Source organism: Acomys russatus, chromosome 4, assembly GCF_903995435.1.
Source record: "Acomys russatus chromosome 4, mAcoRus1.1, whole genome shotgun sequence".
Lineage (NCBI taxonomy): Eukaryota > Metazoa > Chordata > Mammalia > Rodentia > Muridae > Acomys > Acomys russatus.
Genome location: NC_067140.1, coordinates 12,034,884 through 12,062,340, shown reverse-complemented (window position 1 = coordinate 12,062,340; position 27,457 = coordinate 12,034,884). Strand labels below are relative to the sequence as shown.

The 27,457-nt window shown below is 45.4% G+C and overlaps 1 protein-coding gene and 1 non-coding gene across 2 annotated transcripts in view; one reads left to right on the top strand and one right to left on the bottom strand.

Annotated features, from left to right (window-relative positions):
* Ptprt (protein tyrosine phosphatase receptor type T) overlaps positions 1–27,457 on the top strand; it is a 1,134,114-nt gene that overhangs the window by 89,161 nt on the left and 1,017,496 nt on the right. The window lies entirely within an intron of this gene.
* Positions 19,765–19,928, bottom strand: LOC127188774 (U1 spliceosomal RNA). Its single transcript, XR_007830613.1, has one exon. It is a non-coding gene; the product is annotated as a U1 spliceosomal RNA (small nuclear RNA).

Below are 27,457 nucleotides of genomic sequence, written 5' to 3'. Positions count from 1 at the left end.
TGTGCTGGAAGCAGTTGAGAATCAAGGCATGTTGTTATCCTTGGGAAGTTTGGGGCGTAGGGTTCAGATACTTCCTGAGTTACCTGTGCATGTCTTGGAGGAGAAGACTGTCTTGGAGGAAGCAACACCCCCATGAACCTGGAGAAAGGAAGGAGGCCTTAAGAGCATCAGACTAGAGTGGGCTGTGTGTATGGGGGAGCTTGACCCACCTCCCAGCTTGCTGTGTGTCCTTTATAAAACTCCAGTCTACACTTCTCTCAGTGTAGCACACAGGACCTCATTACTGATTTACTACCCACTCGGGGTATTGTGTCATTCAAAGAAGATGGTGGCTTTGAAATGATATTTTTTTGTGTGTGTGTGAACGATGAGATTTCACACAAAGCAGGAAATCATTGCTCCTTTTCTCTGGACCCCATCCCTCCTCCCCCAACTCATGAAATAAAAAAATCTTGTCGTTATTATGATGGAGAGATGTATAGGTATGGGAGTGTCCAAGGAAGGTTAAGGGCAAGGAAGCTGCCATGTCACCTTCTTGCAAGACAGATGTGCCGTGAGTGGTTTGAGGTGACATGGGAACCCTTTGCATGGCCATGTAGATCCTGTCTATGCCTGCCTGTGCCAGCTCCATGAGCTACGTTGTAGGGTTGAGTATTCCTGGGCGGCAGCTCGAGTGACAGGGGGAACATAAGCAGCTCACACTTCAGACAGGCCACTGCTAGGTCAGGCTCCCAGCACGAGACAGCTGTGGTCTCTGTGAGTCACAGATGCTGTCCCCGGTGTTCTGATGTACTGTTCAACCGGCAGGCACAGTACAGACCTAAAACATGGCCGTCTCTGGGCTCGGCAGCCATTCTAGGATATGTGTTGTTCTTAAACATGTAGTTTGATTTGTTTTGTCTTACGACAGATAGTCAAATTCTAATTTTATTCAGCCCGCCCTTTGTCCCTGTGAGGCAAAGCATCATCTGCCTTGACTTTTATTGAAGGTTCATTATTTTTGCCCCATTTGGGGAAAGGCACTCTCAAAGTAACCAAGTCATCTTTTAAAGAGTAGGCTGATGCCCCCCACTTTCCAGTCGTCTCTCTCAGTTCTCTTTGCCTTCGATTGCCATCCTCAGTCTTCCCCTCCTCAAACGCCTCCCTCCATCCATCCATTCCCCCACCCTCCCATGCCAATTCTATTTCTCGTTCTCAGTGAGATTCAAGTGTCCATACTTGGGCCCTCCTTGCAGAGGCATCTCTGGGATGAGCTGAAAACCTAGGACAATGGAGACTCCTAGGAATCTATGAGGGTGATCGAGGCTAAGACTCCTAGAAAACAGGGGATATGGAGCCTGAACCGGTCACCTCCTGTAACCAGGCAAGACTTCTAATGGAGGGATGAGGACGCCAACCCATCACAAAACCTTCTATCCACAATTTATCCTGACTATAAGATGTGCAGGGCTAAAAGATGGAGCAGAAATTGAGGGCATAGCCAACCAGTGACTGGCCCAGCTTGAGACCCATGCCTTGAGTGGGAGCATACCCCAGCACTATCAATGATATTTTGCTCTACTTGCAAAGTCTAGCATAACTGAGGTCTGAGAGGCTTCACCCAGCAACGGATGGAAACAGACATAGAGACCCACAGCCAAACATTAGGCGGAGCTTGGAGAGTCCTGGGAAAGAGGAGGAGGAAGGATTGAAGGAGCCAGAGGGGGCACTGACACCACAAGAAAACCTACAGAATCAACAAATCTGGATATACAGTGGCTCACAGGGACTGAACCGCCAACTAGAGAGCATGCACGGGACAGACGTAGGCTCTCTGCACATGTGTAAGACATGTGCAGCTGAGTCTTCATGTGGGACCCCTTAACAACAGGAGCTCGGGCTGTCTCTGACTCTGCTGCCTGCCTAAGGATCCCTTTTCCCTAACTGGGCTGCCTTGTCCAGCCACAACAGAAGAAGATGTGCCTAGTGCTACTGCAACTTGATATGTCAAGGCTGGTGGATATCCATGGGAGGCCTCCCTTTTTCTGAGGAAAAAAGAAAGGGTGTGTGTGTGTGTGTGTGTGTGTGTGTGTGTGTGTGTGTGTGTGTGTGTGTGTGTGTGTGTGTGTGTTGGGGTAGGGGGTGGGGAGGTGAGAGGAAAGGGCTAAGAGGAAAGGAGGGAGAGTAAATTGTGTTTGGGATGTAAAATAAATAACTTAATCAATAATAAAAAGTACAAGGGAGTGGGCTGATGATTACCATATGTTTGTTATTCTACAGACTGTTTAAAAAAAAAAAAACCACTTGGTGTCCTCAAAATGACCCTCTAGGTATAGCTGCCTGCTTTTTATATGTAGGAAAACTGAGACACAGGTGAAATTACACAGCCACAGCCAGCACTGTGGGCCAGCTTGCTCTTTTGGCCTATTTGTTGGCCTCCACCTCTAAGGCCTTGAGTGTCCAGGGTCTTAACAGCAGATTAATGACATGACTCCCATAAACAGGAGTCACTATGTGCCTGGGGCTGGTGTGGCTCACTCACGTAGGTGGGATTCTAGCCCTGGCCTTGCTGGAGTTAGGGAGAGAATAAACTCCCTCCCCTGGAGCCTGCAGCGATGTGGCCTGCGTATCTGTGGGAGCCCAGGTTCCCTTTGCACAGCAGGGTACCGTGCAGCATTTGGGTGTCTGTTCACATTGATACCAACTGGTTTTCTCAGAAGAAGAGAAGCTGTGAAACACAGAGGACATTTAAGGTGACAGAGAGGCCCTGGTTTTTGTGGTAGGAGTCACACCCTCGTGCCCTCCATGCTTTGGTGTCTCCTTCACAGGGAATGTGAGAGAAGGATCATCATGTTCCTTCAGGACTCAGATTCTGAGAGTCAGGAGAGAACCACATTAGCTGTCAGGAAAGGACCTGGCTGCCCAGGCTTGACTCCTGCCCGTCACTGGCTGTGTGACCTTGGACAGTTACTCTACCTCTCTGTGCCTCCACCTATGCTGTAAATCAGAAGCTACGAGGCATTGTATCACAGAATTGCCACAGGACTTGGAGGAGCAGACAATGTCTGGCAGAGGACAAGTGCCTTGTGTTAACTCTAATAAACATTTTGCCCATTATATTTCTGCACCATCACCAGTTTCTCAATTGTTACCATGGTTACCACTTTGGGTGTACTAGTGGGGCAGGCACACATGGCAACCTCCATTTGATTAAACTTAGTTTTGGCACGAAGAAAGAGACAGAGAGGTTAGGTGACTTCCTGGAGGTTGCACAGAGCTAGCATCCATCAGATTGCCTAACCTTGATGCTGTCCAGTGGTTGCCCAGGCCCGTGTGCTGTCGAATCACACCTTTACAAAGGGAGCCAGTGCCCACCAGCGGCTTAAATAAACTGGTTTCTCCTGGTGTTCTCGATGCTCTTCTGAAAGCAGATTTATAGTTGCCGAGGCCTCCCAGTGCTCAGAGCTCTGGCTCTTTAATTTAATTGTCCCCAAAGTCACTGAGGGCCTTCATTCTGGCACTTTCATGTCTGTGTGCCAGCTCAAACCAGTGGATTTGTGCTGTCTGGAAGAGGAGCCTTGGGCCTCTAGCCTCCTGCTTGCCTTCCTACAGAAGTGCTCTGATGAGCTGGTCTGTCCCTCGGTGCCCTGGATGGCAGCCTCTCTAGCCAGCCCCCTGAGGCTGATGGGGATTGCCTAGCTTTCCTGGCACATTTGGAAGGCCGTGTTAATATTCTGGGCAGGCTTACAGGGCCTCTGCCTTTGTGTGTGGGAAAAGCTGTAAGTAGGAGCAAAAGAGAGAAAGCCCCTGTGCCCCTCTGCGGGAAGCTCCTTAGAGCAGGGGCTCTGGGATTTCTAGGCTTGCCACTGAGCCTTCCTCCCATACTGTCTAACAGCAGGGGTCTCCTAAGGAGGGACTTGCAGACCTGGGGGTCCAAGAGCATCAAGAAGAGAAGGTCAAGGTGGGGACACGGCTCTGTCAGTAAAGTGTTTGCTGTGCAAGTGTGAGGACCTGAGGTTGTGCTGTGCATATTTAAAAACTGTGTTAATGGTGTTTCTTATGCCTCTATCTCCCATCCACCAACCCCCTTACAGTAAGTAGGAGAGAAAGAAGGTTAGCGGGTTAACTACTTCCAGCTAGCTAGGGTCATTGGGAAAATACTAGTCTCAGTTGTCAGGATATCCAGTAGAACCAGCAGCCTTCTTCTTTCTCTGACTGTCTCCTCGAAGTGTTCCCCTCTCTCTCTCTGAGCGTCCCTCTTCTCTCTCTGGGCTCTGACATTTATATCCTCTCAGAGTCCTCAGAATTAAACTACCCGCCGCTGACAAAGACCATGCCCCTCTTCAGGTCACGTGAGGCAGTTATCAGTTGTGGACAAACTAAAAGCACCCCCATAGCCCACACTTGGGATTAAAAGAAAAACATTACATAACTGGGTTTTAAAGAAACCAACACTTCCACTACAAGGTTGATACCCAGAACCCATGTGGGAAAGGCAAAAACCCCAAAACTGGATGTAGTGGTGTGCACTTGTAACTCTAGTACTGAGACCTTGTCTCAAAAATTAGATGGAGAGTGACTGAATAAGATATCCTCCACACTATGCACATAGGCATACATGCCCTCTCTCTCTCTCTCTCCCTCCCTCCCCCCCTCTCTCTCTCACACACACACTTCACACATACACACACACACATACGCACACACACCAAGGAGAAAACACATGGCTCCCATGTGGCAGGTGGGGCTATGGATGGGAACCATCTGTAGAGCCTTGTGTATTTGGAGCATGGGGGAGGGAGAAGAGGGAGGAAAAGGGGCGGGAGAGCTTTAGGGCAGGGACTTGGGAGCTGCAGGGCACACTGACTCCTATGCACCCGCTGTCTTCAGTGTCCAGCAGCAGCCGAGCCCTAGGAGGCTGCAAGTCTAGTGCGGCTCACAGGTACTGAATTCTCCTTATCTGGCCACCAGTGCCGGTGAGTCAGTTAAGCTCCATGCTCTTGTGTTCTCAGCGGTGATGCAGAGAAACAATCATAGTGATTTACCTCTCAGCGCTGGTGGGAGAAATGGCTAATGGCAGGCAGCAGGGTGAAAACTCACAGTATCATTGGACTGGAAACTGCTCGATACAGGCCAGGACACACACGGACTGGGAAACTGGGCCAAGGTCTTGCTGTGAAGTGGGCCCGTCCTTCCAAAGCACAGCCACAGGTGTGAGCAGTCTCCCCAAGGTTTCCAAAGGGTCTGTGGAGGCTCGTAGGGCTCCTTCTCTTGAACATAGGGGTTGAGGAGCTCTGGGATTTTAGAGATCTGGAGTCCTCTAATCGTAGGCTCTGCTCTGCAGGAAGCCAGGCTTTTGTGCTTGTCTAGTTTCCCTTGCCTGCCATATCTTGTGTGGAGCTCTTGATCACCCCTCAGTCCTAGACTGAGCATCTCCCGTTATACATCTACCCTAATGATGCACTCTCATCTCCATCCCAAGTACATGCTCCTTCTTGCCTTCTTCACAGTGGGTACCCTGATCTGTCTGTAGACAGTCATAGGACAGCCGTTTATTATGGACTTAGTATATGTTAGGTGTAAGTGAGGTGCTGCAGGCACAGCTTTGACCTAGACAGATAAGCCATCTTTTCTAGCGCTTGTGCTAAAAGGCAAGTCAGACAACACTTGTCTGAACAGGTGAATATACTCAAGGAATAATCTGGTAAAGTCTGTATAGGAAAGAGACATAAGAGCAAGGCCACAGGGAAGGGACACAATCTCTATGGTGGCATCTTGGAAGAGCTTCCTGGAGGAAGAAGCATTTAGGTTGGATTTTTTTTTTTTTTTTAGCGAGGGGTGTACACTTTATTGAAAACTTTAAATACTCGTCTCCTCAGAGAGAACATCACATCTTCAATCAAGGCTCTTGTGTGGCCTACACAGGAAACTGAGCTTTCAGCATGGAGGAAGGAGAGGACAGTACAGAGTGCTGAGTTTGGCAAATGGACCCCTCATGAGGCGTGCTCTTCTGCCAGCTTGTCGGCCTTAGGTTGGATCTTGAAGAATGAGAAGAGATCTTGTAAAAAGGTCCAAGGGTGGCATTCTAGGAAGTAGGAGCAGCAAGCGAGCACTTGGCACACACTGTCGGAGAATGGCTTGAGATAAAGACCCAGGAAGAAGACTGCTGTGATTGACATGTGCTGAGCCAGGGGACAGTGGTACCAGGTTTCCTGGACCTAACAGGCCATAGCAAGGAATTTTGTCTTCATTGCGTGTGTTGGGAAACACAGAAGTGACATGGAACGATTGGACTCACTGAGGATCAGTTGGGTTGTTTTTTGGAAAATGGAAAGATGAACGGTATTGGAAGAGTAGTTCCAGAACTGACATAGACATACTGTGCTGACTTTGTGTGTGTGTGTGTGCGTATACAAATGTGAGCGTGCATATGAGTGTGAGCATAAGCATGAGTGAGTACGCAGCTTCCTGTTGAGTTCCAGAATATGACTTTTCTAATATTCCTTTGGGAAAAAAAAAACACAGACGGATCTTAATAAAGGTAAATGTGTTCTTACGAGACTTGAGAGCAGGGGGTAGACACAGCTCAGGGAATGTGAACGTTTTACTGAGGATTTTCAAGATGTGCAAAGGAATCAGCTTTTGGGTGTTTAGGACACATCTATCCTGATAGCTGAAGAAGGGCTTGCATATTTGATGAGGTGGAACATTTCCAGGAATTTAGACTTCATAAGCACATGTCCAAACAGGTGTGACACCATCTCTCTCCTTGATGCAGTCCCTTTTTGACTTTTTAAAATCACCTACTTACTGTGTTTGTCTCTATGTGGATTTTCACGCCTGTGTGTACGTGCAAAGTTCCTCCACTGATGTCTGCAGTCTTCCTTGGTTGCACTCTGCTTCATTCTCTGAGGCTGGGTTTCTCACTTGAACCCAGAGTTCACTCATGCAGCTGGTCCAGCTAGCAAGCTCCCTCTGGGTGCCCCATCTCTGCCTCTTGTGCACTGGGATTGCACACAGCCCCTCTACCTCTCTGGCATTTAGCTGGGTGCTGGGGATACAAACTGGTTCCTATGCTTGCACATCAAACACTTTATCTGTTAAGCCATCTTCCTCACTCTCATTGTCTACTTTTTGAATGAAGTATGTATGCCCATCATGCTTCAAAGAATAAAATGCAAGAATGAACTTCTCTTTCTATTCTGTTGACCAACAACAAATACTATTATAGCCCCTGATGCATGGAACTGTCTTACTTTCTCCATGTATGTTGTGATCATGTTGTGGGTTTCAAATTTTGTAAACTGGTCCCCACCCATAACACCATTAATGACATAGAAATGTGTATTGAATTAGTCAGACTGGGCTTGGTAAAATATCAGTACAAAAAACGAAAAAAAATCTCTGGATCTATGTGGCTTTAAATAACAAAGGTCTATTTCATACCAGTCTCCTGTGACTTGCCATGGACTAGTGTCACCGTAAGGGGCCTTTCTACTTGATAACCCATGGAAACAACACTTCTTACTTGTAGTGTTCCTGTTCCTTGTAGCAGAGGGATGGACATGTTGAACATGATGGCCGTTCATTATACTCTGTTGGCTGTGGAGTGCCACATGGTACCACTCAAACATGATGGGACCAGAGTGTCTGATCTCATCATATGCTTGGAAAGCTGAGAGCCAAAAATGTCTGATGGGCAGAGCTAATGGTGCATAGTATTATTCTTCCCCGTTAATGCAGTCAGCATTAGGAAATATTACGTGCACATAGAAAATGCACCTCACAGTAGCACACTGCAGTCTCGTTTTCTGTCCCTCGACTTGGCTGCTGCTGTCTCTGGGATGCTCCTGCATCTCAGCTGTCTCCAGTGATATCAACCCTCAGACTGATTCTGTTTCTTCCCACTTGTCCCCCTCCCCCTCTCCCAGGGCTCTGCTATCCATAAAGTCATTTCCTAAGGCTAACTGTCTTTCCACCGTCCTTGTCTTGCTATGTTTTTTTGGGAAACCTGTTCAAGATGATTGAAACATCTCTACAGTCAGAACCGTGTCAGAAGAGCCTGCTACCAGCAGGAGGTATATGTTCCTTTGTGCCCCATCAGCTGCCTGGGGCAAGGAATGGACTCTGAACGAGGTTGGGATCTCACCTTCCTTATAGCTTTAGGAATTGGTTTCCGTTTGTCTCTTTTGTTGGTGGAAAAACCAGATCCCTCTTTTGCTTTATCCAGAGTCGGCCAGGTGTTTGGTCCCACTCCTTGTGAAATGCCCTGACACCCCAAGGCCAGTACTCCAACATTTTCCTGGGCCGCATCTTTCTGTTTTCCTGTAACTGTTTTCTTTTCTTGTGTTCTTTTCATTTTGTTTTAGCATGTTTCTAATAAACCATCTGTCTTAAAAAGAATAGGGCTTTGAACACTTTTGTTCTTTTCTTTTGCTATAGGGTCTCTTTATGTAGTTTTCCTGCTGGAGCCCCAGAGTGCTGGGATTACAGGTGTGTGCCACCAAGCCCCATACACCTTTAGTTATTGATGTTTTAAAACCGTTTTCATCCTTGTACTTGGGAGTGTTGTATGTATGCATGTAACTCCAAATATCTTGAGTCAAAACAGTTTTTCATTGACATTTCAAAATATGTCTGGTTGTCTCCTGGTATTCAGCCTCGCTAATTAGCTCAACACATAAAGTGTCTGTTCCTTTATGGTTTCGTTTTGTCCACACATTTCTCTCTCTCTCTCTCTCTCTCTCTCTCTCTCTCTCTCTCTCTCTCTCTCTCTCTCTCTCTCTCTCTCTCTCTCTGTATGTGTGTGTGTGTGGTGTGTGTGTGCGTGTGCTGGGAGACTTTAGATGCTCCCTCTCCCTCCCTTCTTTTTTCTCTGTCTGTCTGTCTGTCTGTCTATCTGTCTCTCTGTATTCTCTCTATGGTATATTATATGTGCACATGCACAGTTGTATGTGTGTGCATGTGCATGTGCATGTGTGTGCATGCATGCATGCATGGATGTGTGTGTACTGACACAGGCTAGAGGAAGGTATATGATGTCTTCCTATGTGCTCCTTCTCTGTAATCTCTTAGGACATGGTTTCTCACTGAATGGTCTTGCTGTTTTGGTAGGCTGGCTGGTCAGTGGTCCCTGGGACCCACATGTCTCTACCACACAAGGATAGCGTTACAGGTCGTGCAGCTGTGCCCAGATGTGTGGGGTGCTGGAGATTGCAGTCCAGGTTCTTCTGCTCACACACAGGCACTCTTCCCCACCAAGCCATTGCTCTAATGCTAGGATCTTTCTGTATGGCATTTTTCAATTACCCACGCTGGTATTTAATCTAGTTTATTTGATCTCCTATCTAAAGTTCTATGAAACTTATGTTTCATGTTTTGGTGATTTTTTTTTCTATTTATTTATTACCCATCAACTCTTAGTTGGTATACGTTTACTCCATAAAATGCTCCTCCGTATGTCTCTTTTACTCCATCTTTTATTCATAGAATGTTTGGCTTTATTTTGAGAGCTTTTCTTAATGTTGTCTTCTGCCTTTTCTATAGGTTTCTTCTTTCCTTTTGCCTCATTTCTTTTGGTTCTTTGCTTAAAATTAAAACAAAATACAGATTTTCTTCATTGTGTATTTTAGAGTTAAAAAAAAAAAAAAACAACTTCAAAAGTTTTCTCTGTTTTAATTAGTCCTCTGGTTTGTCCTCAGACAGGCTCACGTGGAGCCCAGAGCCTACCTTACGGGACTTGTTCCTCCTCTTTCACCCTTCCTTGGGGTCTGACAATCAGATTCAGGCACTGGCCTTTCATGGCCATCAGGCAACCTACACGTTAGTGTTTTGAAGGTTTCTGAATAAGTTGTGACATGACAACTATTAATGATTTCATTTGCTTAGAAAATAAGCGTGAGTATCTGTCATGATTGTAGGTGACATCATTGGTGCAGTTTCCTAGCTCTTTTTTTTTTTTTTTCATGTCTCATCACTAGTGTTTTATACATCTAAAAAAGGTGGTTCTGCTTGTGAACGTTTTGCTCCTTAAGGTTATATTGTCGTACCTTTTATTTCTATTATAGTTTTGTCATGGACTTTTGCCAGACATTGCAAGCACTACAGATGTAATAAATTGTAGTAATAAATGCATCCATAGACCATTAAAAATTTCAGCGACCAGTTTTTGTTCTCCTTTTTGATGTCCCAGAAGATGGTATGGAGGGGTGTTGAAAGGCCTTCTCTTTTTTGGTGGTCTCCCTCACCTTAGAGTCAGTTCTAGGGCCTCAGCTTACTTCTTCCTCTATCATTGTTTTTCTGCCACAGGGGTAGGATGAACTTGTTTGATTCATTTTAGGAAGCTAGGGCAGGGCAGAGTTACAGACAGGTGAGTGGTTTTGTGTGTGTCATTGGTCGGTCGTGGTTGGACGTTGTGGAACCAGTGTTGGGGCTGTACTGTGTTAAGATGGGAAGGAACATTTTAGGGGGGGGATGACCTTCTCCACTCTTAAGCTTGGGGACCATCTTGGAAGGTTATCTAGTGCCCTTTGGAGCTTACGTGCCTCATTTCAGCCTAGGAGGTGGACTTTCTGGTCTTGGAGAAGAGGCGAGGAAAGTAATAGTCCTGGGAGGCTAGCACTTAGTCCTGGTGGCCTCTGTGCTGAAAGACTTGATCTGAATGGTCCTCCTTCCTGCCTCCGTGATGGGAAAGCCTCTCTCTCCTGCATCCAGCTCCTTCATCCCTTCTCCATGTGCCCTCTGTGACCTGCACTGCCCCACCTGCTCCCAGTGGTAATGACCCTGTCTTATTGTACTTATTTATAATCAGTGGGCTTGGGGAGGGGTCAGGAGGTGACCATATGGCTTCAGCAGGACCTCATAAACCACTCATTGGAATCATGATTTAAAACCTGTGATTTATGTTGGCAATGCCTGGTTGCCAGATACATATGCCTTTCTTCTCTTCCTCTGCCATCCCTCCCTCCCTCCCTCTCCCTTCCTCCCTTCCTTCACGTTTTTAAGCCCTTGATTATTACATTGAGTCTCATTGCCAGAAGTGGAATAAAGTTAAGTGCAATGGTAAAGAGAGCAATTTATATCCTCACCATAGCATTGGCTGCCTAGTGTTTTTTAGGGAGTTGCTTCGAATCCCTGAGCAACTCGTTCTTAGCTGGGGATGATAATGTTCTTTCCTCAGAGGGTTGAGGCATGGATTAAAATCAATAAAGGGAATGCGTATCCCCATGACTTTTGACCCTTAAATATGCTTTCTGTTCATAATAGCTGATATTATTGTTATTATCCATTATGTAAGCCTCATGGCAGGAAGAGATTATAACCTCTATTGTGTGTGCGAGAAAGACCAGGCTTAGAAAACGGCGTTTTCTCATTCTTTTCTCCCCACCCCCAATCTGTGTTTCTCAGCCACTAAGCGACAAACTGAGAGATGGGCTGTTCTAGATCTGTAGACACTCAGAAGGGGTGGTTTTTGCCAAGCCGAGTGGTGGTCTGGATGTAGTCGAAGACTGCCAGGTAACCTGGTACCTCAGATGGTACCATGCCCCCCCCCACATGTATGTGTGTACATGTGTGTATGTATTACATACCTGAAGTTTAAGTCATTTGGGTACCACCATCAGTAATAGCAATACTAAAGTTGGATAATTCAAATACTGTAGTATAAGAAAAAGCATCTTTGGAGTATGATTTATTTAATCCCAGTCTCCTATTTAATACTTTCTTCTGATCACGGGCAACAGAGACCGTGGAAAGCAGACCTGTGGGTGTTAGACTGTCATGATGTGGGGTCCAGACTTTATCATTCCAAGGTAACAAATTCAAAAAGGAAGATGTTTTACATGTCCTCCAGCCCCACTGACAACAGTCTCTGTGTTGAAGACCTGGGGAGCCGGGCCTAGTGGATGTGTCAGAGCAGCGGGCAAGGCAGAGTGAGTACCTGGTTTCAACACACCGTTCATCAAACTCTGTTGGTGTGACCCTTCTGGGTCAGAGTTAGAGAGCCAGAGTGGGAATTAACGCAGCACTGTCAGCGCTCAGACTGTAGTTCTGGCTTATGTGGAAGCCGACTCTCCTCGCGCGATGTAGAACAGCTACACCGGAGCTGGCAGGTGCTGGAGTGGAGGTCTATGATGCTGGAGAGGCACGGCTTGGTTGAGGGGCTCTCTCGGGTGTATGGTAGGATGAGCTCCCTGCTGCCTTGATGCAGACCAAGTCCCCTGTCTCATGAAGCAGAAGGACCTCACGCATCACTGAATAAGACTCTGAATGGTGCCCTGTCATTGTGGATTGCATTCCCAGTGCACTTCTAGAGAGGCATGTATGCTCCTAATTGCTGGGTCAGGAAAACACCTGCCTTCGGCAAAGCACATTTGGAAGTCTCTGCCTTTGGAAATGCACCCGAGGGCTGAATTGTACCACAAGGCACAAGATCACCTTCACTGTGTGTTTTTGAGAGCTTTTCTCAGTGGGATTTAGTATTCCAATGAAACTGCCATTTTCCAAGTTGATCATTGATCATGGTGCATGGAGCTCAGGTGATTTAAACTTCATTTTGTGTCCCTACTAGGGACCCTTCTCTGTGCTGAGCCCAGAGCCCCATGGACCATGTGCTTATGGTGTAGAGCTTCACTCATTGTAAAGATCGCTTGAATCTCTAAAGATAGAGATTTGTCCCATCTTTAATATAGGAAGATATCAGGTGGCTCAGAGGACCCAACAAAGGAACTTCACAAGTGGTAAACAACACCCAAGAACCTGATGTGAGGTTACCAGGACCCACTGGGATGTCCAAGCTCTGTGTTTGCTAGGAGATGAAGCTATCGAAGCAACGTGGATGACTTTAAAAGATTAAGAAAAATGAAAGAAACTGACCCCGAAGCATCGTTATGTCTGATTGCATGACATTATGCAGGAAGCAACGGTCCTAGGGACAGATATTTCCAGGGACTAGAGGGAAGAAACGGTGTCCACTAATAAAGGGGCATGAGAGAATTTGGAGGAGTGCTCACAATAGTCTATATCTTGATAGTGGCGAGTCTCACTTGACTACATACCTTGGTCAAAAATGCCTAGAACTGTATGCCAGGGAAGAGTGAATCTGTCTGTATTCATTAAACCTGAAATACGGCAAAAAATAAAATCAGTGACATTCATGAATGGCATATCTTCTGGGCCCAGTGCTGGTGGCATTTACCTCAATTTACTACTTGGAGAGCTATTCTTTCTGCTTAGAACAGTAGGATTAGTGAGCTCTAAACCTGTGGGGTTTTATTGAATTACTTTGTATAGATGTGACAATCCAGAGCCGTAGTCCTTATTCACAAATTTAAAACATTTCCAGGCATTTATGAATCCTCAAAGGGAGATTATGTTCAGAATGGTTTAAGGTTGAATGTGTCTTATTAATTTTGGGGGTCTTTTGGAAATTAGTAATTCACGCTTGGTGGCACGGATAACTCGTTATTACGGCAAATTATTCATCAGGCCATAAAGCAGTCCCCTCTAGTAAAAAAATTTGCTTTGGCTCCTGATGTTTAAGCCATTTCTGAAATGATTCAGCGAGGTACAGTCTTTAGCATGAAAGAGTGGCTGTGACGTACAGTTAAGTATCTCTCTTGTAAGGTAGGATGAGTCTAGAGGAGTCTTGGGGTTTATAAGTGCAACAGACGTTACAGGGCAGGATACAAGTAACTTGGGTTGGGGCATGTTAAGCACTTGTTTTAGAAGAGTTGCATCAGGAAACATGGCTGGTTGGCATTTGGCCTCCTGTTAGCCCAAGGTATCCATTACAACCCAGGCCCTGTCCTTTGTGAGGACACTAGAGGGAGAAAGCTTCTAATAGTGACCTTGAAAGACTAGCAGGGGGAAGCATTTGGTGGGAGCCAGGGGGGCAGACAGAGGAGGCTCTGCCCTAGTCTGGTCTCTCTGTCATTTCTTAGGCCCTTTGTGTAATCCCTGACATGTAGGCTTTTCATTCAGCTGACAACTGCCCCCCCCCCCCCCTGCCAACTCCCGAGCAGCGTTTCCTCCTGGAGACATCTTCCCCTCCCATATGGGCAAAAAGAAACCCTTCTCTGAGCTGCTACAGCCTCTAGTGTGTATCTTTCAGCTAAGATCCCGAGCCACTTGTGCCTTGGGTACCTTGTTTATTCTTAGACAATAAACTTAAGAGGCACAACGAGGTACTGGTGCTCAGTTATGCGTGAGTGAATACACCTCAGTGGGAGATTCCCAGTGTCTGTGCTGCATGGCGGTTACGAACACACACACACACACACACACACACACACACACACACACACACACACGGAGTCGGGTCCTTCCACTGCCAGCCAAACATAGAACTAACAGAATCCCGACTACCTTGTAAAGCTTGGTGTGAGAGCCAGATGCAGAGAAGAGAAAGCCTGGTCCAGCACAGGAGGCTAGTGAAGCGGGGAGGTTCTTGAACTGCCTGGGTGGATGGTGGTGACCGTGCTTTCAGGCCCCTAACTGCTTTGAAAGAGCTCTGGAATCGGTGTACTTCTTCCCTGGAGCCTAATTAATAACATCAGCCTCCCTGTGACTCAAACTGGAGGCTGAAGGGAGATTTTATATAATTGTCACTATGGGGAAATATTACGGTGGATAAAATAAGCTTTGTATTAGCTGCAAAATACCTTATGTTATCATATTAAGCAATTTAAGTTAATTTATTTCTGTTATAAAAGTAAACACCAGTTGCTTTCTAAAAGAAAGATTCAAAAATGAAGAAGAGTCACATAATCCTACTATTGAGGATCAGCCATAGCTACCACTTTGATTCTCCCAAAACTCTTGCTGTTTCCCCATGTACGACTATAGAACAGTGCGTATATTTCATATACTCACCTATGCATCTAGTTTTTCATCACAGAAATAATAAATGCACTCACTGGGATTAATATAGTGACGAGAGTGAATGACATCACAAGGATTGGCAAGGATTGCAGAGCCACAGGGACTGTATGCATGCATGCCTGGTGAGTATGTGCCATGTTAACTCACTTTAAGAGAATAGTCTGGAGAAGTTAAATATCAGAGTGAGGATCTCTCCTCTTCCCTTGGGGGCTATTGGCCACCAGCCCACAAAGGCAGGAGGAGCAGAGGTAGGACGCAGGGCTCGCAAGGCCATGGGCATGATGGAATGACATCTGGGACCAGCTGCAGGGAGGCAGATCAACTTCATTCCAGGGGTGAGGGGAATATGTAGGAAAAGGGAAGCAGCCAGGAGGCCCTCTGATAGGTGCTCACGGTATACTTTATTTGCATTAAACATCGAGGACCTATAACCTCCACCTTGCCATCCCCCCACCTCCACACCCCACTACCTAATTATCAGATGGGTGGGGAGGGAGCATTCTGCCGGAAGCTGCATCAGAGGGTACTTCTAAGAGAAGCTCAGGGACATCTTCCAAATAAGGATAGGCAGAGAGCAGGAATCCCTAGGGGGGAAAGGGAGTCTTCCATCTTGCTTGGAGCTCAGAAAGCTATCTGGTCATGTAGGCTGCAACCTTCAACAGCAGGGCCCTCCAACATCAGAGTGTCAGAGCACTAGGCTGTGCTGTCCCCAGGCAGCTTTCCACTACGAAGTAGCACCTGCGTCCATTGCAAGACCTGGGCTTTCATCTGCTGAGAAATGGATGCCCCCAGAGTGTGACATCATCACCACCTGGCTGAACGCAACAATGTGGCAAGCCTCACGTCTCAGCATGGGCTAAGATTCCAAGAGCTTCCTGCATTTGAAACCATTTAGAAATGGCCAAACAGACATAGAAAGTAAATAAGCTGAGTGCTGGAGGTGGTAATGGAAACTGACTGCAAATCGTGTAGAAGGATAACGCCCCGTGGGGTGAAGGAAGTGTTAAATTGTCCTGTGGTTGTGGTGTCAGCTGGACCGTCTGTAAGATTAACAGTCATAGGCTTGTTCATTTAAAATAAATGAATCTCATTATATACCAGTTGTAATTCAATACAATTACAAAAAAAAAAAAATAAGTGTTAATATAAACACTATTCTTTTCTTTTTTAAAAGTAATAAGAGGTAGTTTATTCTGGAGCCATTTTGAGTGACCATGGCCTGGAGACACAGATTTAGGTTTAGCCCATATTCTGCATTCCAGCGTGGAAGCAGTTTCAGGAAGTGTTATAGCTTTACAAAACAAAGAAAGTTACAAATACAGGCAAGTTTAAAATACATTGGAGAGATGGGGGGGAGCATTTCTATAGGCCCATCTATATGCTATCTGATGACGTTCTTTGCTTTTGTTTTGTTGGAAGCTAGGCCCAACATGCTAACTTGAGGGCATTCTTTACATTAGGGTTGTTGGAAGCTAGTGGTCTGCTAAGTTAATGTATTCCAAAAGTTTCTCTTTAAATCTATTAGTCATAGGATGTTTGTTTGACACAGAGGTGGGCAAGAAATGGCTTTTCTGGAAGGCTAGGACTAGCTCAAGAGGAAGTAATTACCCTCTGGGTTTGCAATACTCCTATCTCTCCATGGTACTGTACCTCTAATCAGCCAGTCTCTGAAGACACGACTATTTTCAGTTTTGTAAAGACTACCTCTAACTTATTTGTTGACAGTCTCATACATGTCTATAATGTATATTGCTCATATCCACCCCCAACTGCCCCAGCTCACCACCCCCATCATTTCCCCCTCCCCTAGTCATGAGATCTCTGGTTTTTTTTTCTTGTGAGCCATGAAGTACAGTTAGTGCTCCCTGCTGGAATTTGACTGGTCTTTGTTGGCTTGGTCATCATGGGTGTCGTGAGTTCATGAGCGCAGTGGCCACATCATGCCTGGAAGATGGCATTTCACAGCACCTCTCCCTGGCCCCGCTCCTGTGTGCTTTCTATGTCTTCTTTGGAGGCATTACCAGGGTCTTGGAGGAGTGGAGACTGACATCCCATTTAGACCTTAGCACTTAACAGTTGCTTATTCTCAGCACTTTGAGCATGTGTGGGTCTCTGCAGCCGTAACTATTTTTCCAGGATAGAAAGAAAAACTTCTGCGGCCAAGGTTGATGGCAGTCACTGATGTGACTGAGCATAAATATTTAGAAGGCAGTTTGATGTTATGTCCATTTGGCAAAATAACAATAGTGGGTTCTCCCCTCCCCAAGGCCTATATGAATCATGGGTTATAGCAGGTTTACAGTACCAGGCATGAACTGTGTCCTATGGGGAAACACCATTTCTTAACCCCAAATGACAACAACAACAACCAACAACCAACAAAACCTAATAATGCATGAGGAGGAGAATTCTTGTTCTAATCAGGGCATTAAACAAGGCATGGTGTGCTGCCCACTTCCCCTGTTCAGGACCCTGGAGATGTCAGGGTGGGTCCTACCTGGAACTTAACTTTTAGTCATTGCCGCTGTGTGAGCTCAAGTATATTCCCAGGACCACAGGACAGGAAGGGTGCCTGTGTAAAGGGTCTTAGTATTGGGTCACACCGCTATGAACAATCTTTTACCATTAAGTTGGAAAAACAAGTGTTAGTTTGGGCTTTACTTAAGTTAGGGGCAACCATGAAAATTGTAGGATATAATATAAATCTTACAAAAATGCAACATGAATAAAACTAAAAAATATTGTTTTATTCAGCAAGAGAAGTAAGGCAAAAAGAAAATGAATGATAAGTAGGGAACATAAAATAAGATGAATAAATCAAATCTATGCTATCAGTGATTACAGGATGAGTGGGCTAATCTCGCTGATTAAGACACACGTACTTTTGGATTGGCTCACAAAAAGGATCCAGCCAATCTTCTGGTTGATTTTCTGAGAGGCACATAAATGCAAGAATAGAATAAGGTTGAAAATAAAGGGCCGAAAGTGGCATTCTAGGAAAATAACTACAATAATACAAGTCTAGCAATTTCAATATCAGATGGAGGTGAAGTTGAGGCAAAGAAGAAAGGCAATGATTTATTCCGGAAACGTCACAACTGCATGATATTCCAAGAAGATGTAATAGTCATGAGAAAATACCACCAATACAGTGCAGACTACATAGAGGCGTAATTGTAAGAATTACAGTAATAAATAGACGATCTATCATTTTACTTAGAGATTTCAATATACCCTTCTTGGAAACCTATGAAGCAGACGAAGCAAAACAAAAAGAGTTGGGTGAGCTGGCGTGATATTGCCGTGGATGGGGGTTCTTGCCTTCTAATCTAATGGCTTGAGTTTTATCTCAGGGGTTCACACGGTAGAAGAAGATAGCCAGGTTGTCTCTGATCTCTCCGTATTCACACAAAATAAATAAGTAGATACTGTATTTGGTAACTTGGTCAACAGTTTCACATGTGGCTAGTTATTCTTTTAAAAATATTTTATTAATTTATTCATGTTACATCTTAATTGCTATCCCATCCCTTGTATCCTCCCATTGCTCCCTCCCTCCCATTTTCCCCTTACTCCCCTCCCCTATGACTGTGACTGAGGGGGACCTCCTCCCCCTGTATATGCTCATAGGGTATCAAGTCTCTTCTTGGTAGCCTGCTATCCTTCCTCTGAGTGCCACCAGGCCTCTCCATCCAGGGGACGTGGTCAAATATGAGGCACCAGAGTTCGTGTGAAAGTCAAACCCCACTCTCCACTCAGCTGTGAAGAATGTCCTGTCCATTGGCTAGATCTGGGTCGGGGTTCGAAGTCTACTGCACGTACTGTCCTTGGCTGGGTGGCTAGTTACTCTTGAGAGCACCTGTAGAACTTTTAAAGAGAGGTTATTTGTGAGGCTAGGAAGGCAGTCTCTGGTTTCTACAAACTCATCCCATCCAGACTATGTTCTTCAACTCAATGAAATGAGTGATCACTTAAGAGGCCGAGGCAGGAAAGTCAGGAGTTCAGGCTATTGTGCAGGTTTGCTTTTTGTCAACTTGACACAGGCTAGGATCATCTGAGAACCCTCAATTGAGAAACTGCTTCCATCACATTGGCCTGTAGGCAAGTCTGTTGCACCTTTTCTTGCTTAATGCTTGGTGTGGAGAGCCCAGCCCACAGTGGCCAGGTCCTTTTGAGAGGTATAAGGAAGCAGATGAAGGAAGCCAAGAGGAGCAAGGCAGGAAGCAGCAACCCCCTCGCCCTCCCCTCCCTCCCCCCCCCCACCTCCCATGGCCTCTGCTTCAGCTCCTGGGCCCAGCTCCTGCCTTGAGTTCCTGCCCTGACTTCCCTTCATGGTGGACTATAATCTGTATGCTGAAATAAATAATTTTCTTCCCAAGAAAATGGATTTTTGAAACATTCTCTCATTACATTGTCAAGAGGTAAGCATAGTCATATTTCTAGCACTATATAGAGAGTGGTTTTGGGTTATACAATATAACAGATATATAGAAGGCTATATGGCTCTAAAGGAAAGGACAAACTGTCTTATTTGCACATGATATAATTTAAGTGAAAAATTATCAGACTAATTTTTAGCAACAGTGAATTCAGACAGTATGTCAGGTAATATAAACATAATATAAACATATGGAAATCAGTAGTTTTCCTCTGTGTCACAATAATAAATTAAGAAAATATATTAGATGCTATTCACAGTACCAACCTTTATGTTGTCTATAGTATTTTGATTTGTCTTGTTTTGTTTTGTTTTTTGAGACAGGGTTTCTCTGTGTGCAGCCTTGACTGTCCTGGAACCCACTCTGTAGACCATGCTGGCTTTGAACTCACAGATACTCGCCTACCTCTGCCTCACCGGTGCTGGGATTAAAGGTGTGTGCCACTATGTTTCTAACAGCAAAATGCCAGGGTAGAGCATGGATGCAGTCCCTCACTATCACAAATTATGCAGTTAAGTTTCCCACATTTGGGGAAATCGCAGGGGTCAGTACAACTTGAGTGCAATGGGTGATCCTCATCATGGGAAAATCACCTTTCTGATCATGATGTCTCCCCAGCCAGGTAAAATTACATGCAGTGTACCTAAATAGATGTTGAACACCATGAAGTAAGGCCTATAGAAATGAAGAGTTATACCATGTTTATGGATAGGAAAAAAGTCAGTAGTGTAACCATATCGTTCATTCAAGATTAAGGTGCAATTTTAATCTAGGCACAATAATATCCTAAGAGTTCCCAGTGATCTTGACCGAGAAGATTCTAACAATGCTATGCAACAAAGATACCTATAAAAACTGAAGATTTATCCAATCACCCTCAGCATGAGTGAGGCATTATGAGATTGGCAGGAGGCCAGCAGAATGACGGAAATACTGTTTACTTTCATTGGCTCTAGATTGGTGGCAGAGGAGGACAGTGGAGAGACATGGGGCAGAGACAGAGATATAACAGAGATAGAGAGCTTGAGAGACAGAGAGAAAGGGACAAGGAGAGAGAGAGAGAGAGAAAGAGAGAGAGAGAGGTTATAGGAGAGAGGGAAGAAGGAAGAGAGGGGAGGAGAGGGAGGGAGGGAGGGAGGGAGAGAGAGAGAGAGAGAGAGAGAGAGAGAGAGAGAGAGAGAGAGAGAGAGAGAGAGAGAGCACAGATGGTGTCTGTGCTTAAGAAAGGACTCATAATTTCTAAGGGCAGTCTGTGTTCAAATGTACAAAAATGACACATAGTGAAAAATGGGCCTGGAGCAGGGCTGCAGAGCAGTGTGAAGTGATGGAAATATGATGAGGGGCAGGGGGAGGTGTGTGTGTGTGTGTATTTATGTGTCTGGTGTGAGCAGCAGGATGGTGAGAGAGCGGCCAGCCAAAGAGCAGCTTTCCTTAGATCACTTGCAAGCGGAGTTTATCTCCTGGTGTTGGCTCTGCCTTTTCCCTGCCACTCAAACTTTATTGGGAAATGGATTCTCTTGCCAGAAGAGTGTGATTAATACTGCAACTGGCTGTGGGCTTAGCCACAGATTGATGGTTATATTTTTAAAGGGGCTGCCTGCTCGTGGTTTACACTGCCGTGCTATGCAGTGTTTATCATTCCTAAGTGGAAAAGGTTTGTTTGAGTTAGATTTTTGTTCCATTCCATGTGGCGTTTGTTGTTTGCCAGCCCTCCCTGCCACCTTGCGTTTGTTATTTGATTTAAGACAGTGAGTGTGTGTGTGTGAAAACAGGATGCCCCTCTTCCAAATTTGTGTGTTTTGCAATGCCTGCAGGCAACACAGCAAACACTGCTGGATGCAGTTATCTGAGTGCTAAAGATAAGAGAGAAAGGAAGCGCCAGGCTGGTAGAGTCGGGCATCAACATCTAGGCCCAATTCCTCATCTTCATAGACCCTGAGGCTCATTTCGTCCAGACCTCAGAGGGGGCGAGGGGTCAGTGTCAGGGAGACTGGCTCCTTAACCATGTTCCTAAGATGGTGTTGCCCAGACTAGATGCCGGGCTTTTTAATTCCTAGCAACAAATATAATGGCTGGGAAGATGAAAATGATGGTTTATTCTCTCAGTTGTTCAACAAAGATTTATTGACCTTTACGGTGTGCCAGACACGACACAGAACAGTAGATACAGTCCCTGCTATTGTGAAGCTTACAGCCAAATTAGAAACAGAGACATTAAATAACAACAGAAGAAGAAGAAGAAGAAAAAAAAAAAAAAAAAAAAAACCAAACGGAAAATTACAGCGACCTGGACAGCCTGCAAGAAGAGCGGGCTGAGAGCATGCAACCGGGGAGGGCTTGGTACCTTATCTGAAGTAAGAAGGTGGAGTGAGCGTTCACTAGGTCAAAGGGTGGGGGGCTGTGATGGGGAGCGCGGTGCAGCAAAGAGGCCCACTGCTTCGTGTGCCGTCACTTCCATAGGTGGCTGAGTTATAAACCCAAGAGGAGATGAGAACAGCCCGTGGCTAGCGGGAGCTCAACCTAAAGGTCGCTGCGTAGCCACGTTATCTTTCCGCTCTGCGTAGGTCCAGGGCTGATTAGGAACAGTATCTGGGCCAGTGTGTTTTAGGTTCCACAGAGGAGATTGGCCCAGGCCCCTCCTGGCCCGGGCCCCTCCCACGCTGAACTTCCGGTTTCCTCCGGTGTTCTAGACCCCCTCAAGCAGAGGCTATACCTTCAGTAAAGGGCTCCCAGTACTTGTACTGGTAGGGAGGCTGACGTGGGTGTCATGAACAGTGCCTGGTAGACACTTTGTTCTATACTCTAGGTCACCTCAGCTCTGCATATTGACAGTGTGTGTGTGTGTGTGTGTGTGTGTGTGTGTGTGTGTGTGTGTGTGTGTGTGTGTTCGATTTGGCCATTTCTGCCTGGGTTCAGCTTTACATGTCATCACTTGAGCTGTGTAGCCTGTCTCCTAGTCAGCAAGTAGGTTGCATAAGACCTGACTCATTGCTGTTGCAAAGACTGTGCCACGTATGCACATGAGGGCCTCGGAGTGGCCCTAGCCGAAGTGTATTTTGTTGTGATGAACTTTGGGGTTGCCTTGCACCAGAGTGAGTTTGTTCACCAAGCCTTGGTGAATTTCACTATGAATTGAGTGGGGTTGGGGGGTCTAACGATTATCAAGGGCCAGCACACTCTAGCCGTCACAGCCATGGCTTGTGTTCTGAGCTTCCTCCTTTGGCTGTGTAGATCCAGCCTGTGCTTTCCTTGTGGGGTGGGCACAATGGCATCTGTGGTTCGGGATGCTGCTCTGGAGACACGCTGGGTGATCAGTCTCACGGGGAGGCTGCCTGGAAGTTCAGCTGAGGTGTGAAGAGGACCCGAGTGATGGCCAAGGCTCAGGGAGGAGCGAAGGCAAGAAATGTGAGAACGGATCACATTCTAGAAGCTTGTATAGAGACTGGGTGCTTTCTTATTTGTAGGAGGTATGGGAATTAAATGGCCTGGCAGCCTTGATCTTGGGTGACCAGTTGGATGGTGTGGTACCAGGTTGTGGTAAAGGCAGGAAGATACTGGCCAGGCATAGCTGATGCTGTAAATGTTTCTCTTTGTTTCTGACCTCTAAGCACCCCTGGAATTCTGTCCTTGAGAATGTACCCTTTTGGGTCTTTTTTTTTTTTTTTTTTTTTTTGAGATTTTTTTTTTCCTTTGACGACTTGATAATACTTTTATGAGAATTTTTTTTTTTTATCTTGTGCAATCAAGGGCCACATACTTATTTTAAGGGGTTAGTTTCAGACCACAAACAAATAAAAAGCAGCTTCATTAGGATTTCTCTTTTTATAAAGGACTTTGTCTTGCCTTTAAAATGAAGATAAAGAGATAAATTCTATTAGACATACCAGCACTTATTTCCCACGTACCAACACTATCATATGTGAACATTTTAATTTTTGTGCCACAGAATCCGAATCTTAGAATTTAAGGCTAGATTTATCTTAACTTTAAACTCTCAGAATCATTGTGAGGTAGGAAGGAAAAGAGAGAAAGATATGCCTAGACATTTCCTGATGACTGATGGAGAAATAGTTTTCCCTCATCTACACTAGAGGGCCGAGGAGATGCTCATGGGTGAAGCACTTCCTGTGCAAGGGTGAGAGTCTGGGTCCCCTAGAACCCATGTGAAAATGCGAAGCCACAGTATGTGTCGATAGTAGGCGTTCCCGACAGATGGAGAAAGAAGAGGCCCCAGAAGCTTGTGTGCCAGCTAGCCTGTCCTACTAAGTGCCAAACAAGAGACCCCCGTCTCAAACGAGGTGAAGGAGAGGACCAAAGGCTGAGTTGCCTTCTGACTTCTACATGTGTGCTGTGGCATGCATGTTACCCACATTCACACGCATGAACACACATGTACACATCATACACATAGGTCACACATACATACATACATACATAATACATACACATAAAGATAAAAAGATCCATGATAGACATGAAGTTTTGAAAAAAGTTAGGTTATATAAAACCTCTGGTTAGAGGCTCTTTAACTCTGTAAAACAGGTTCTGGAGTTCTTGGGGATGAAAAAGAGGTTTCAACCCCTTCCTTGAGGCCTGGGAACTGGCATTTATTTCTTGTTTTGAAAGGGAACACAATGACCCTATTGACATTTTAGGTAAGGCATATGGAATTCTGAGTGTGCGCACACCTACCTGTTCTGTTAGCAGTTTAGTCTCCGCATATTTATTCCTCCCCCGCGCACCCCCCCGCCCCCCCCCCGCAACGTGCTTCCTATTTCAGATCACGTTGGTTGGTTAGTAGTTCTCCCCTCGGGCCACACAGATTTAGCCTATGATGTGACTGTAGGTTTAATCAAGAGAATGGCCCAGGCAGGGGGCCATTTGTTCTCTGCTTACTCCTAAGTGAAGGACTTCACGTTAACTAAGAATGGTGCCCGGTGGGGACTTGGGAGGTTCCTAGAGAGTCTTAGGCAGGAATGGCAGCTCCTTTCCGGAGATGCAGCAACCTGTGGGGCAGAAGCTGAGGAATGCTTATCAGAGCGTAGCCTGCTTGCATAATGAATCGCAGTTAGGATATGCGACCCACCACGCTCTTGGGCAGTGTGTGCTGCCTGCAGCCTTCTGCTGAGCTCCAGACATCTGCGTCTGGGTCTCTGCTGGATAGATGGAATAAGATAGAAAAGACCATAGGCACTTGAAACCGTGCAATCCCATCTTGTGTTTTTCACCTTTGGGACGTTTGTACTTTGGTGAGAAATCCCAAGAGGGCGCTAGTTCTTTTAATTAGGCAGTGGCCTTACGAGGCTCATACATCTCTGTGTGGTGGAAAAAAAAAAAAAAAGCCGAAAAAACAAAAAAGCAGGCCAATGGCCTGGAGGAAAGCAAAACACTGCTCCTTAAGGGCTGGGTGTTTATTTTTCTGCAGCCATGCATGGGTCTCCCCAGAGGCCCCATGCTGGGGAGGAGCCCAAGAAAAAGCTCTGGGAAAGGGCAGAGTGGGATGTGTGCTTTCAAAGTTGGAATCAGAACACCAGCTCATTCTTTCTGCAAGCGTTGGTTGTGTAGAGAGGATCTTTTTTTTTTTTTTAATTTTTTATTTTTTATTTATTTTTGTTACATCTCAATGGTTATCCCATCCCTTGTATCCTCCCATTCTTCCCTCCCTCCCATTTTCCCCTTATTCCCCTCCCCTATGACTGTTCCTGAGGGGGATTACCTCCCTCTGTATATGCTCATAGGGTATCAAGTCTCTTCTTGGCTACTTGCTGTCCTTCCTCTGAGTGCCACCAGGTCTCCGCCTCCAGGGGACATGGTCAAATGTGAGGCACCAGAGTACGTGAGAAAGTCATATCCCACTCTCCACTAAACTGTGGAGAATGTTCTGACCTTTGACTAGATCTGGGTAGGGGTGTAGAGAGGATCTTACAAGTGACCGTCGATTCCTCCAAAGTGTGGGGGTTTCATAAGGAAGAAAGCTGCTCTTCTGTTTTCTAGTGGCTGCCAACCTAGTACTTGACTTAAGGATCGCTCTTGGCCACTTGCTGATACAGAATCTGGGCACTTGGAAGCCCCAGTTTCAAACAGCTCCGTTGGTAGAAGACCTGCCTAGTGCACAAAAGTCCCTGGCTTTGAGCCTCAGCACCACACAGACTGAGAGCAGTGGCTCATGCATGTAATCTCAGCACTTTGCAGGTGAAGGTTGGAGGATCAGAAGTTCAAGGTCATCCTCAACTATATTGAATTCAAGATCATCCTGAATATATAACATGCTGCGTTAATAATAAATAAATAATTAAAAAAATCATGTTCAGCATCCTTACTTTGAAAATGGAGAATGGAAATTCTAGAAAGTTCAAAAAATAAAAATAAAAAAACTTCAGTAAGGTCTTGTGGGGATGGAGAGTCGACTGACGTTAGGGTGGGATCAGGGTTCTGTGATCACTTTGAACATATCCCAGCTTCTGTGGATACGTGTGTGGAGCAAACACCGTGGAGCTCCACAAGAATTGCACGGAGTAATAAGCATTCATGCAATGCTGCCTTCCTGCAGAGTACAGTCAAATGATGGACACAGAGAGGCTCAGAAATCCAACATTGGCTGCCAAGTACTAGGCTGGCTTCATCTTCTGTCCTTTGAAAATTCATCTTGTTAGAGAGCCAAACCTTGGGAAAACCACTTCTTCTATAGCAGGAAAGAACATATGGCCATTAGCAAAGGTTACACAATTTTGTTTCGTTTAGCTTTTATTTAGCAGTGTAATATTGAGTAATAAATGTGCTGGCAGGTTTTATTAAAAGGCTTGCTTAAGTCAATTACGGCTCTATCTATTATGAAGTTTCCTGTTATCTACACTCTTGAAGAACACTTTACACATTCTTGCCATTAATTACTACTCCTTTGTAAAATCGTAAAGCCTCAGAAACGCTGTGTTTGTACACCAGCACTGGAAACATTTGTATGTTTGTATGCCGGCACTGTATACATTTAAAAAAACAAGCTATGCCCCGCCTTTGCAATGCAGAAGGAAGCATCTAGAAGGCAGCCTCACTACAATGGCACAGTAAGGAACAAACACATGGCAGCCGACTTGAAAACATGGGAACACGTTACACCAAAGTGAGAGAAATGCACACCGACTCTGGCCTATCTTGCTTACATCACTGTGTTTTCAACACTGAAGAATATTGGCATAAAAGCCATTGCCTCTTAAGTCTCAGCTTTCATCTTCTTCACTCTCTGTTTCTCACCCCTAGTGTCTACAGTGTAAGATGACAACTATTAACTTGGAAAGCAAGCACCTGCTATGTGCTCCCGTCCTTTCCATGGACCTGAAGGCACCATCAGTTGGCAGCCAAAAGGCCCCCAATGGAAGCCTTCTTGAATACACAGATGGCTCCTGAAATACCTCTTGACTTTTTTCAGATCTGCTTCAGCTCGATCCGATGGCGAGGGACCACACCTGGGCTACTTTTTTTTTTTTTTTTTGTGCTGGGTGGAAACGTAAAAGGCTGTGGGCTTAAGGAATTACAAGTTCCAGAATGAAGTACTAATGAAGTTCCTGGGCACAAATCACTTCACACACTCCACTTAGAGGATTTGTTTAATTGACTGAGGAAATAGTTTGAAGGGGACGGGAGCATTTCTTTTCATTAGCGTTCAAATGAAGTGCAAATTATAGAACTTGGCCTCCATATTTCCTAAAGATAGAAACTCGGAAGAAAGGGAGAAAAATTAGGAACGGAACTCAGTTTAAAAATCAGAAACAAATGCAATTTGGGTAGAAAAGTTTGGGCAATTTTCTACATGGGTAATTTGAGAGCGTTCAGCTAATGGCGGGTTGGAAATGACTTTTCTTCCCCCTGGTGCCTGAGGTTTGCAGCCCGGTTTTATTTTGTGTTTGTTTTATTTCACATTCAGCTTAATTCTTTAATAATAAAAAAAAAAAGTGTTTGTCTGGGTTGAGAAGACAAGGGGAGTATTTGAACCAAGTGTCAGGCCTGAGGTGTTAAGTGACTAAAGATGGTACTGGCAATTATAGGAACTGGCATACAATGACAAGCCTTATTAATCTGCAGGCTTCCAGGCTTAGCGTAGCTATCCGGTGGATCAGTAACCAATTTCTGCTGCATATTTTTCCTTGCACAATTATAGCCAGTGC